The sequence below is a fragment of the Stegostoma tigrinum genome, chromosome 33 (assembly GCF_030684315.1).
Source record: "Stegostoma tigrinum isolate sSteTig4 chromosome 33, sSteTig4.hap1, whole genome shotgun sequence".
Lineage (NCBI taxonomy): Eukaryota > Metazoa > Chordata > Chondrichthyes > Orectolobiformes > Stegostomatidae > Stegostoma > Stegostoma tigrinum.
The window spans coordinates 3,805,166-3,818,856 of NC_081386.1; the positions used below are offsets into that span (position 1 = coordinate 3,805,166).

Consider the following 13,691-nt stretch of genomic DNA (forward strand, 5'->3'; position numbering starts at 1 on the left):
GCATCAGTGTCTGAGGAACTGCAGTTGGTGCTGAACATTATGCATTCATCAACAAACATCCTCCAGTTCTGACCTTCCGTGGAAAGTTAGTTGATGAAGCAACTTCAGCTTAAATTCTGAATACTCTGAAATTTAACTATTTTGCCTTTGAAGCAAGACTGTAATGAGATCAGGAAATGAGTGAAACAAAAACTGAAATTGCAGAAAATCTCAGCAGGCCTGGCAGCATCTGTGGAGAGAAATCACAGAATCAACGTTTCAGGTATAGTGACCCTATTTTAGAATGAGTGGCCCTAGTAGAATCTAATCTGCTTTTTCAGTTTAATGCTGAGCAGGTGCTGCTTATTGGTATTGTCAATCAGCCTTTGCATCATTTTTTTCTGGTGGTCAAGAGCTGACTCATAGGATGGTATTTGTCCTGCTTTTGTGTGCAGAACATACCTGGGCAATTTTCTACATTGCTGTGTAGATGTCAATTTTGTCGTTGTACTGGAACAGTTTGGTTAGATGCACAGCAAGCTCTGGAACATGTGTCTTTGGTGCTATTGCCACAACGTTGAAGAATCAATACTCTTTGCAGCATCCAGTGCCTTGAGCTATTAATTGGTTATCATGTGGAGTGAATCAAATTGGCTGAAGACTGGCATTTGTAATGGATCTTTGGAGGAGGCCAAGATTGATAATCTCCTTGGCGAATGTTTCAGCCCTATCTTTTGTACTGATGTCCCTTCATTGAGGATGGGGATATTTGTGGAACCTCCTCTTCCAGTTAGCTCTTTATTTGCCCACCATCATTCACGACTGGATATCGCAGGGCTGCAGAGCTTGGATCTGACGCAATGTGGAATTGCTGTGGGATCATTTTAGCCCTGTCTATCACTTGCTGCTTATACTGTTTAGCATGCTATTAGTCCTATGATGTACCTTTACGAGGTTAGCATCTCATTTTTAAGTATAGCCCTCATTGAACCATGGTCGATCCTGTGGCTGGATGAATGTAAGAGTGGGAGATATGTTGGGACATGAGTTTGCAGATTGTGTTAGAATACATTTTAGCTTTGCACAGCACTGCATGGATGCCCAATCTTCAGGTAATGAATATGTGAAAAATGTCTCCCATTAAGCATGGCAGTATGGCTACACAACATGATATAGGGCATCCCCGATGTAAAGACAGAACCTCATCGGCATCTCCACAAAAACATTGTGGTCGTCACTCCTGTCAATACTGCCATGGGCGGATATATCTGGAGAAGGCAGATGGGTGATGATAAAGTCGAGTATGTCTTTTTCTTCAAGTGCATTCTGAAGAAGGGTCACTGAAATGTTGATTCTGCTATCTCTCCACAAATGCTGCCAGACCTGCTGAGCTTTTCCAGCAATTTCTGGTTTAGTGTCTTTTTTGTTGGCTCCCTCACTGTGTGCTGCAGTACAGGCTGGTGGTTGTGTTCTTTAGGACCCAGTCAGCAGTAGTGGTGTCAAATGACTCTTGGTGCTGGACATTGAAGTCCACCACCCAGAGTACGTTTAGCACCCCTGCCACACTTATTGTTTCCTCCAAGTGACATGCAACGTGGAATAAAACTGATCCATCTGCCAATCAGCGATATGAAATGTGATAATAAACGAGAGCTTTCCTTCCCCATATGTGATCAGATGCAATGACATTTCATGGGGTCCAGAGTCAATGTTGAGGACTCCTAGGGCACTTCCCTCCTGTGTCTATACAGCTATCTCTTCAGGGTCTGACTTGGATCGTGAATGTGTTGTCTAGCTAGGAATGATTCTGTGAGTATGACTATGTTGAGCAGTTAGTTGACTAATTTGTGAGACAGCGCTGTCAATTTTGGCTCTCCCCACCCCCAAGATATTAGTGAGGGGGTCTTTGCAGAGTCCACAGGACCGGGTTTGTCATTGACATTTGTGATGCCTGAATTGATGCCATATTTTGAAACCCATAAGCAGTTTGGTACAACTTGATTCAGAGATAGTAGGAACTGCAGGTGCTGGAGAATCTGAGATAACAAGGCGTAGAGCTGGATGAACACAGCAGGCCAAGCAGCATCAGAGCTACGCCTTCCTGCTCCTCTGATGCTGCTTGGCATTGAGTTGCTTTCTAGCCATTTCAGAGGACAGTTAAGAGTCCACCATGTCATTGTTGGTTTGGAGTCTAGGCCAGACACATGACAGCAGATTTCCTTCCCTCATCTAAACTAGTGAACCAGAAGGAATTTTTTGAGAATGGTTTCATGGTTATCAGATTTTTAATTCCACATTTTGTTAAATTGAAATTTCATCAACCACCATTGTAGGATCCAAACCCGAATTCCCAGAATCTTTCCTGGGTTTAGTTTACTAATCCAACAATATTACTTTTAGACCACACCCTACCCCACCTTTTATGCATAAACATCATTTTGAAATCCCTTTGAAACCTCAGTCCAGTCTCCTTGTGTTCCATGTGCATGCACCAACCACTCATTTGACTGATCAACTGAGTTTCCCAATGCCAATCTACCAGTACAGAGAGCAGGCACCCCATGTATGCTTTAAATTTACTTTGTAATTTTCAAATCACTCCCTGGTTTCTCCCTTGCATCTCAGTACTTTTCGTTAATCCTGGCAATCTCTCTGCTGTTCTCTAATTCTGCTCTCTTGTACATGGCAAACTCTCATTGTGCCAACATTGGTGGCTGTGCCTTTTAATGCTCTTGTCCCAAACTCTGGAATTTCTTCCTCAATCAGCCCTATGTCTTTTATCCCCTCTCACTTCTTGAATAAAACTAACTTCCTAGACCCAGTTTTTGTTAATCTGCCCTAATATCTCCTTATATGGCTAGAATTATATTTGATAATGTTCCAGTGTTATAACGTGAAATGCTGAATGTTCTGAGGCACCTCTGAAGCCATACATCTTGCTGTATGGCAGTTGGCTTCCTTGTGCCACCCTTTGGGAAGGGGATTTCATGGGTACAAGCCACGAAATGCTTTCATTATGTACTGTCTCTCTATGGTGCAATACAAGCTGATGACTCAAATGCTCTCCTTCAGGACAACTATCAGCTTCTGTGGTGGCTGGCTTTAGTATCTGGGATCCACTTCCATTCATACTCCTGCTAACTTTAATTAGACAGAAATCTCATCTCCGTACTAAGTGAAGTGGTCTCTTGCTGAAATGTAGACATTCCATGCTGCAGCTCCTACTTTAACAATAAAACACAAGTTATTACAAACATAAATGAAGATGGAGAAAAATAAATCACTTATAATACAAATGCAAATATTTTTAAACATACAGTAAGAGTAAAATCCTATCAGTTCCAAAATACTCATTCATAAATTGAAAAGAAGCTGACTACTTCTATACAGTACCCAAAAGACAGCTTGGTACAATACCCAAAGCACCACTTACACAATACTAACACCCAGGTCCTTGTACCTAACATCCCCAGATGTTTAAGTCACTTGTAATTTACCATTTAGACTGGAACTGCCAATTGCTTCTTCTGTAATCATTGTATACCTATGCTTGATTGTCCTGAATTTTCAATACATCTTAAACATTTTATCACGACTCATCTGGTTTGGGGCTAACGCTAAATCCTCACATTAAGGTAACCTAGTATACTGTATATCCTACCCTTCTCAGGAGCACTGGTTTTGGTGTATACAGCCGTCTTATTCTAAGGACATAAAGTAAAGACTAAAACTTAAAAGTCTTCCTCTCTGAACGATGAGTGTTTCCCTTCAGCTTAAAAACAAAAGGTGCTTCAAATCTCTTACGAATCCGCAAGGCACCATTATTTACCTTGATGGGTCACACAACACTCTAAAATAAATGAAAAGTTAATTAGTGATGCACACAGTCCCATTTGCTTTAAAACCAGTCTTCAAACAGTTTTCCTCTGTTCTGTGGAAGGGTCACCAGACCCGAAAAGTTAACTGATTTCTTTTTACAAATGCTGCCATTCCTGTGGAGCTTATCCAGCAACTTCTGTTTCTGTTTCTGATGTACAGAACCCACAGTTCTTTTGGTTTTTATTCACTATGCTACAGTTAAGTATCAACTTCAGGCACATAGAAAACCTACCAGTTACTAACTCAAACCCAGAAATCCCAAACTCGTATAAATAGTATTAAAAATTATATATAGGAAGCCCACATTTTACATCACAACAGTGATAATTACAATTTCCTGTCATTAGGAAAAGTCTGCTGGTTTAAGTTTCAACATGGCTGTTTTTTAAGCATACTGATATTACAATCTGTTCCAAACACAATTGCAATATCTTTGTTAAACCACAAAAGCTTCTGTCAGGGTTGTTTACACCAATGATTGTTATTGTATTACTAAATCCATATGTATTTTGAAACAGTGCTGTGCTGTGCATAGTTCCTGGGTCACAGGGGCTGCTGATGTAGCCATTCTGCTGGTTCTCATTCCTTCCATTGTGAAATGTGATAATATCATTTGTTACTCATGTACTCAGTTGTCTAATTTTTAAGATCAGCCTGCCCATCCGTTCATTTAAGGTCATTTGCATTGAAGGTGGTATTGCAAAACTGAGTTTGAAGGCAAGTTCATTGACCTTCTTTGGGACCTAGCTTTAGGATCAGTGTGAATTATTTCCAGTAAATGCAGGATCAAGACAAGGCTGTACTCAATGAAAGGCAAAACACTAGGAAGCTCATAGGAGCAGAGGATTCTTGAGATGCTTGTCTGCAGGACAGGTTATTAGGGTAGTTAAGGTAAATGGGACACTTGCATTTATCACTGAGGCGTAGATTCTAGAGCTATTTGTATTAGAGCTGTACAAGAGTTTGGTGAGTCGATTGCTGGAGTACTGCGTGCAGTTCTGGTCACCACATGATAGGAAGGATATAATTGTGTTGGGAGAAAGGTGCAGAGGAGACTCACCAGGATGTTGCCTGGAATGGAGCCCTTTAGCTTTAAAGAGAGGCTGGATATGCTTGTCACCTTTGTCCTCTCTGGACTAGAAAAGATTGAGGAGGACCTCACAGAGGTGTATAAAGTTGAGGGGCACGAATTGGGTGAACACAAAGCTGTTGTTTCCCTAAGTTGAATGGTCAATAACAAGGCAGCATAATTATAAGATTAATAGAAGGAGGTTTATCCAGAGTGTTGTAAGATCTAGAATACACTGCCTGGATGGGTAGTTGAGGTGGTAAACCTTAGGACCTTTAAAAAGTACTTGGATGAGCATTTGAAGTGTCATAAAATTCAAGGCTGTAGGCCTGGTGCTGGTAAATGGGACTAGTGTATTTTTGGCAGTACAGGTTCAGTGGGCTGATGGGCCTCTTCTTACTCTGAGTCTATGATAATCTGTGAGGAGCTGCTTCTTGCTAGCTCAGTACATGTGCTGATCATTCATTAATGAATGGAGCTTCCTTTGTTTTCTTTATTGATGACTGGCCTCGTCATAGTAGATGCATCTTGGCATTCTTTATATTCCAATCATTTTGTTGTTCATTTTTCGAATAACAACTTGTGCATATTGGCAGAATGTCATAAAAGTATTGCTTCAGAGTTTAAATTATTACATGTATACCTAGTGAGGGGAAGTTAGGGATCTGTCAAGTTTTCTAACTACCGTGAGAAGATGCCTGTATGTGAGCAGTCTACTTGTTCAATATCGAGTCCTGATTCAGTTTTGGGAAGGCGGAAACTATGTCTTTGTCCTCCAACACAAACTTTGTTTCCTCACCATTGATTTCATCTCCTTCCATTGTTGCCTTTGCAGGATGAGTCAGACTGTTTGCAACCTTAGCTTCCTATTTGATCATGGTGTGGTTTCAAACCCAAACCTTTTCGTTCATAAAGCCACCCTTTTTCCACCTCTGTTGTTTTCCTTTGCATCCACCCATCTGCTGCTGAAGCATTAAGTGAGCTCTTTTGATTATTACACTCATGTAAAACAATTTAGGAGTTTAATTTACATTTCAGGAGGGTGGTGGGTGCCTGGAACGCATTGCCTGCGGAGGTGGTAGACGCAGACACGTTATATACTTGGACAGGTACGTGGATGGGCAGGAGCAAATGGACACAGACCCTTAGAAAATAGATGATAGGTTAGACAGAGGATCTTGATCGGCGCAGGCTTAGAGGGCCAAAGGGCCTGTCCCTGTGCTGTAATTTTCTTTGTTCTTTGTTAAGGTATTATGTAAATACAAGTTATTGTTGTATTCTGTGTTTCACATTTATTCAAGAGTAGTACATATTAGAATAGGGAGGTCAAATTCCACCTGACAATTCAGCAAGATTGACCATGAGAGACAGACCATTCACCAGGGAGTTCTTCATTTACTTTTTAAAAATTTGTTCACAGATGTACTCATGTCTGACTAGTCTAGCTTTTAATGCCCATTCCGGATTGCTCTGGAAAAGGTGCTTGCGAGTTGCCTCCTTCAACCACTATAGCCCTTGGGGTGTAGGGATACCTATAGTGCTGATAGGATGGGTGTTCCACGATATACTTCAAAAGTGATGTGTGCCTTTGAGTGGAATTTGCCGGAGATGCATCTACAGCCTGTGTTCTTCTAGGTGATACAAGTTGCAGGTTTGAAAGACGCTATCTAAGGAGCCTACATGAGTTGTTGCAATGCACACAAGATGGTACATACTACTGCTGCTGTCAGCATGGGTCGTGGTGGAGAGAGTGAATGTTGAAGATAGTGGGTGGGGTGTCTGTCAGGTCGACTGCTTTGTGCTGTGTAATGTTGAGCTTCTTGAGTGTTGTTGGAGCTTCACTCATCCAGGCAATGGAAGAGAATTCTGTCACACTCCTGACATGCACATATAGGTGGTAGACAGGCACTAGGTAGGAAAGATGTGAGTTACTCACTGCAGAATTCTTAACTTCTGGCCAGTACTTGTAGTATGGCATTTATGTGGCTAGTCCAGTTCAAGTCTGAACAACGGTAATCTCCAGTGTGTTGGACATGGATGATTTGAGGCAATGGCTAAATTCTCCCTTGTTAGAAATGGTCATTGCCTGGCACTTGTGTGATGTAAATTTTATTTGCCACTTTTCATCTCAAGTCTAGAAAGCCCTGCTCATGTGGAAATGGACTGTTTCAGCATTTGGGGAGTTGCAAATACTGCTGACATTGTGCTGTTATCATAGAAACAAGGAGCAGGCCATTCACCCCTCAAGCCTGTTCCTCCATTCAATATGATCATGGCTGAGCACACCATTCCCCCTCTCCACCCTGTCGCCGTCCACCATCAGTATCCCTTGAACCACAAGAACAATTTGTACCTCCTCCTTGAAAACACAATGTTTTGGCCTCAGTCGCTTGCCGTGGTAGTGAATTCCACAGGCTCACCACTCTCTGGATGATAACATTTCTCCTTATGTCAGTCTTAAAACACTTATCCTTTATCCTTAAACAATGACACCTGGCTCTTGGCTGTTCCACCATTTGAAACATCCTTCCTACAATGTAAGTCTTGTTAGAATTTTATAGGTTTCAATGTGATTCTCCCTCATTCTTCTAAAGTCAGTGAATAAAATTCCAGCAAACTCAGTCTCTCTTCATTCGTCTAAGCCGTCATCCCAGGAATCTCTGATTTCTGAAGAAGGGCCGAGGTCCAAAATGTCAGCTTTCCTGCTCCTCTGATGCTGCTTGGCCTGCTGTGCTCATCCAGCTCTACACCATGTTATCCCAGGAATCAATTTGGTAAACCCCTACTGCACTCCCAGAATGGCAGAAACACTCATTCTCAGATAAGGAGATCAAAACTGCACCATGTATTCCAGTGCAGCCTCAATAGTACCCTGTGTAAATGCAATAAGACATCCTTGCTCCTGTACTTGAATCGTCTCACAATGAAAGCCAGCATGTAGTTGCCATCTTTACTGCCTGCTCCACCTACTCACTCACTTTCAACAATTGATGCACAAGGACACACCATTCTTGTTAAACATTTCCCCTCTCAATTTACAGCCCTTCAAAAAATAATCTGCCTTCCTATTTTTTCTACCACAGTGCATAATCTCACGTTTATCTACATTATCCTTCATCTGCCATACATTTGCCCATTCTCTCGGCCTCTCCAAATCATAATGCAACATCTGAAATAAATTATTAACATATATTATGAATAGCCTGAGTCCTAATCCCAATCCCTAAGTACTCATCATTGCCTGTCATTCAGAAAAAGACCCTGATTGTTTTTCTCTTTGTTTCTTGTCTACGAACGAATTTTCTACCCATCTCAACACATTACACTCAATACCATATGCTTTAATTTTATACATCAACCTCTTATTTGGGACTTTGTCAAAAGCGTTCTGAAAGTCCAAATAAACCACATCCACTGGCTCCCCCCTTTTGTTAAACCCATGCTGACCGTGAGTGATTCTACCACTGTATTCTTAGGGCTGTGCCGTAGAATCCTTGATAATGGATCTTAGCATCTTCCCCATCACCAACATCAGACTCAGTAGTTTGTAATTTCCTGTTTTTGCTATGCTTTCATCTTTAAACAGTGGAGTTACATAAGCAACCCTCTGATCTGTAGAAACTGTTCCAGAGTCGAAAGAATCTTCGAAGATGACCATTCGTGCATTCACTATTTCTAGGCCTTATTTCTCAGCCTTCCAATACTTATTTCCTTAAGTACTCTGGAATGTAGATTATCAGGCCCTGGAGATACACCAGCCTTCAATCCCATCAATTTATCCAACACCATTTCTGTACGAATACAGATTGTCTTCAGTTCCTCCCTCTCACTAAACCCTGTGTTCCCCATTACTTCTGTAATGTTATTTGTGTCCTTCTTTAAGAAAGCAGGAGTGAAGTATGAATTTTAGAGATAATGGGAACTGCAGAAGTTGGAGAATCTGAGATAACAAAGTGTGGAGCTGGGTGAATGCAGCAGGCCAAGCAACATCTTAGGAGCACAAAAGCTGACATTTTAGGCCTAGACCCATCGTCAGAAAAGGTTTTTCTGATGAAGGGTCTAGGCCTAAAACATCAGCTTTTGTGCTCCTAAAATGCTGCTTGGCCTGCTGTGTTCATCCAGCCCCACACTTTGTTATCATGAAGTATGAATTTAGTTCATTGGCCATTTGTGACTGTAAAACATCACTTTTCACCATACATTTTCTCCCTAAATGCCTGTAGAAACTTCTACAGTCAGTTCTTGTGGTCCCCTCGAGCTCAGCCTCAAACTCTATTTTTCCTTTTTTAACCAATCCCTTTGTCCTCCTTTGCTGACTTCTAGACTGTTTCCATTCCTCAGGTCTCTTTTTTCACAAATTTGTATGCCTTTTTTGCAAGTTATACTCTCTCTAACTTCCCTCGTAAGCTATGGTTTTGCAACTGTCTCTGTACTCACCCATTTGCTCTTTGAATGTTTGTCTGTCTCATTGTCTGTCCACTTCCATTCCTTTCAGTAACATTTCCCAATCCATCATAGCCAACTCAAGCCTCATATCATTGTTGTTACCCTTATTAAGATTCAGGATACTAGTCTTAGAATGGACTATCTCACACTCTGTCTTGATGAAGAATTCTATCACATTATGGTCGCTCATCCCTAAGGGCTTTCTCACAACTACATTACTCATTATTCCTTTCTCATTGCACAGTACCCCTTCTGGCATGACTTGTTCTGTACTTGGTTCCTCTGTATGCACATCAGAAATTCCTTCTCTATGGTACTGTTCCTTCACCACATCAGTGAACATCTCCACTTTTGACCTTATGGAAGGATGTCGTTGAAGCAGCTAAAGATGTTTGTGTCTATAATATTTTGCTAATTACCATAACTATTTCTGCAGCTATACCCTTGGACTGAGATAATTGACCTCCAACAACCAATCTTTCTTTGTGCTGGGTATGACAGAGAGTTTTCCTGTAAATCCCATTGACTGTGATTTTCCTTGGGCTCCTTAATGCCAAATACTGCCTTGGCATCAAGCGCAGCCACTTTAAATCACTTCTGGAGTCCCCCTCTCTTGTCCCCTTTTGGACCAAGGCTATAATGAGGTCAGGAGCTGTGTAGGCCTGTTGGAACTCAAATTGAGTATCAGTGAGCAGGTTATTCTATTGCTAGTCCTGCTTGGTAGCAATGTTGACAATACCTTCCATTACTTCCAGTAGATTGATGAGCCAGTATTTCGCTGAGCTCGATTTGTTGTTCTGCTTTTGGAGGACAAGATGTACCTGGACAATTTTCCATCTTGCTAGGTAGATCCCTGTGTCATATCTGCAATGGAACAGCTTTGAGAAGATTTGTAGCTCAGGTTGAGTTTCTGGATGAGAGTTTGCTCGCTGAGCTGGAAGGTTAGTTTTCAGATGTTTCTTCACCATTCTAGGTAACATCAGTGAGCCTCCGATGAAGCGCTGGTGTTATGTCCCGCTTTCTATTTATCTGTTTAGGTTTCCTTGGGTTGGTGATGTCATTTCCTGCATTGGTGATGTCATTTCCTGTTTTTTTTTCCAGAGGATGGTAGATTGGCTCCAAATCAACGTGTTTGTTGATGGAGTTCCGGTTGGAATGCCATGCCTCTAGGAATTCTCGTGCGTGTCTGTTTAGCTTGTCCTAGGATGGATGTGTTGTCCCAATCAAAGTGGTGTCCTTCCTCATCTGTACGTAAGGATACGAGTGATAGTGGTCATGTCGTTTTGTGGCTAGTTGATGTTCATGTATCCTGGTGGCTAGCTTTCTGCCTGTTTGCCCAATGTAGTGTTTGTCACAATTTTTGCAAGGTATTTTGTAGATGACATTCGTTTTGCTTGTTGTCTGTATAGGTCTTTTAAGTTCATTAGCTGCTGTTTTAGTGTGTTGGTGGGTTTGTGGGCTACCCTGATGCCAAGAGGTCCGAGTAGTCTGGCAGTAATTTTGGAAATGTCTTTGATGTAGGGAACAGCTTTGCCATGAATGCAACAAATTCTGGAGCACAGGTCTTCAGTACTGTTGCTATTGTCAGGTCCCTTAGTCTTTGCACTATTCAGCACCTTGACCTATTTAATTGATATCATAGATAGTGAATCAAATTGTTTAATACTAGCATCTGTGATGCTGGGGACCTCGGGAGAATGATGACTTGAAGCGTCCACTTAACACTTTCTGCTGAAGATGAACACCAGTGCTTAAGCTTTGTCTTTTGCACAAATGAGCTGGACAAATCCGTGTTTGAAATCGGGGAGCTGCGGAGCTGCCCTACTATTGTTAGGCATTGTATTGTCCTCCCCTATTCAGGATTGGATGTGCTCGGAATGCCGAGCATAGATTTGAACTGTCATTTGTAGGATCAGTTAGCCCTGCCCGGTGCTAGTGCTTTTGCTGTTCGACGTGCAAGTAATCCTATGTTGTAGCTTCACCATGATGACACATCTTTTATATGTACGCTCGGTGCTGCTCTGGCATGTTTTAAGCACTGTTCTTTGATCCAGAATTGATCTCCTGGTTCGATGATTGTGGTAGAGAGGGACCATGAACTGGATGATTGTGGTTAAGTACAGTTCTGCTGATAGACAGTTTTTGAGTTGTTAGATCTTGTTCATAGTCTGTCCCATTTAACATGATGGTAGTGCAGGAAACATGATGGATGGTATCCGCAATGTATTTACAATATTTTATCTCTGCGGTGGTAATCCTTCTGATAATGCTGTGGACAAATTCATCTGCTGTGGGTAGATTGGCGAGGATGAGGTCAAGCGTTTTTTTTCCCTCTTCTTAGATTCCTCACCCCCTGCTGCATACCCAGTCTCTAAATAATTTTCTTAGGATTCAGCACCATCAGTAGTGCTGGTACCAAGCCACTCTTGGTGATGGATATTGAGGTAAACCATCCAGCATACATTCAGTGTTCCATGCTCAGCGCTTCCTCTGTAGTGGTTCAATGTGAGTGAGTACTAATGCATCAGACAAAGGAACACAGGAGGTAGTAGTCAGGAAGCTATTACCTTGTCTTTCCTTCAGTAGGGTGGTTTCAAAAAGTGTAGATGGGCAACTAATTTTGTACTGAACAGTCCTGGGTTGGAGGGTTCTTGTAAGTGATCCTCCTTTAAGAAGAATGTGCATCTGGGTGCTGCTAAGGACATGATCACATTTTTGACTATGATGCCCCCTCAAATAACCCGTATACATTCACTATCTGAACTCCACATGAGTAATGATTATGTAGGAAAGTTGCTAGTGTTTCAACAAAAGGCTTTAAAGTTTCAAAGGTAAGAAAGTTTGCACAAAAATTCAGTTGCAAGTTTCATAATGGGCAACCCGATGTGGATCTTGCAATCACTCTTTGGATTCCTCTGGTCATCATGTTGCACTACAGGACTTTCAATTCTTGGGAAGCCCTTTCCAAAAGTTGGAAATGGCCTTGGAGACAGTTTACAAAATCCTTTGTATTATCCACTGATCTTGATATAATAGAATATATTTTTCTCTGTTGAGTCTATCAATCGGTCAGCTGAAAAGTGAAGAATTGCCATGTAAGCTTACTATTTAATTATGTAAATGTGTGGCTTCCTCTGATAGAGATCACTCCGTTCCCATTCCCATGTTTTCCATTGTATGGAATAGTAGTTTTGTATTAACCTTCTACCACTGTAAAGTGGGTGAGGGCACTCAATGCTTGCTTGTTAAGAATCGGGTGACTGACTTGTGATGCAGCATGATGCCACAGTGCAGCTTCAATTCTCGTACTGGTTGAGGTGACCCTACGTTACCAAAATTATCCCTCGCTTGAAGTATGGAGACTTCAGCTTAAACTACCCACCAGCCACCTCTTTAATAACGAGAAAGCAGCCTATGGTCCTCTGGCAGTATAGTGACTTTCACTTCACATGTGTGATTGAACTTAAACTAACCAGGAATCTTTCTGTTGCTGATCAAAAAGTGTTACATACCATGTGAGCCACCGTTGAATTATATTGAATGGTAAATAAAGGGTTTAACACCTTACACTTTTTCAAGAGCTATCTGAAAAAAATTGCATCCAGAAAGACTATTGTTGACCGCATTGTTTCAGATCAAAAGCACAAATAATTATACAAACAGTGAAAGACAGGAAAAAGTTCTGATCCATTTCACCTGTTCCATACAAATATATTCTCCCTGTCCAGTTTATATCTATGTAACCACTTGTAAGAGAAAATCAGGCCTAAAAACCAAGCTTAATTTTGGGTGGAACATATGGAAAATTTGACATGACTCCACAATGTGATTAGAACTAGTCCAGGAAGTCTCTGTGGCCTCAGTAATTCCTTGAAGCTCCGAGTGTTTTTTTTCTGAGGTGATCTTCACCCAGCCAGAAACAGATTCTGATTCACTTTCAGGAAGTTATTGATTCAACATCCAGTACTCCAGTTGACAATTTGTTCCTGCAAGAAAATAGTCGATCTTTTGGCAGAAAAATTCCCTGATAATCTAGCCAGGATTTGGGCTTGTAGATATAACATTATGACCCATGCTCATTCCAAACCTATTCAAATGGGACAAACTACCAACTGAAACATGAGCTAATCACTTCTTCATAAACCTTTCATTCAGATTTCCATCCATGTCTCCAAAGTGTAGAGACCCGGCTATATTACTCCATCTTAATAAACAAGTTACTTTATGCTGGAAACTAAGTCAGCATACCTACATTGTGCCCTTTCCAAAGCCTTGCTATCACTCACTGTGTGAGGATACCAAATACCAAAACAATTGG

General features: G+C 41.4%; 1 protein-coding gene across 9 annotated transcripts in view; it reads left to right on the forward strand.

Moving 5' to 3' along the window:
- arnt2 (aryl-hydrocarbon receptor nuclear translocator 2) overlaps nucleotides 1-13,691 on the forward strand; it is a 367,704-nt gene that overhangs the window by 231,776 nt on the left and 122,237 nt on the right. The gene's annotated exons all lie outside the window — the stretch shown is intronic.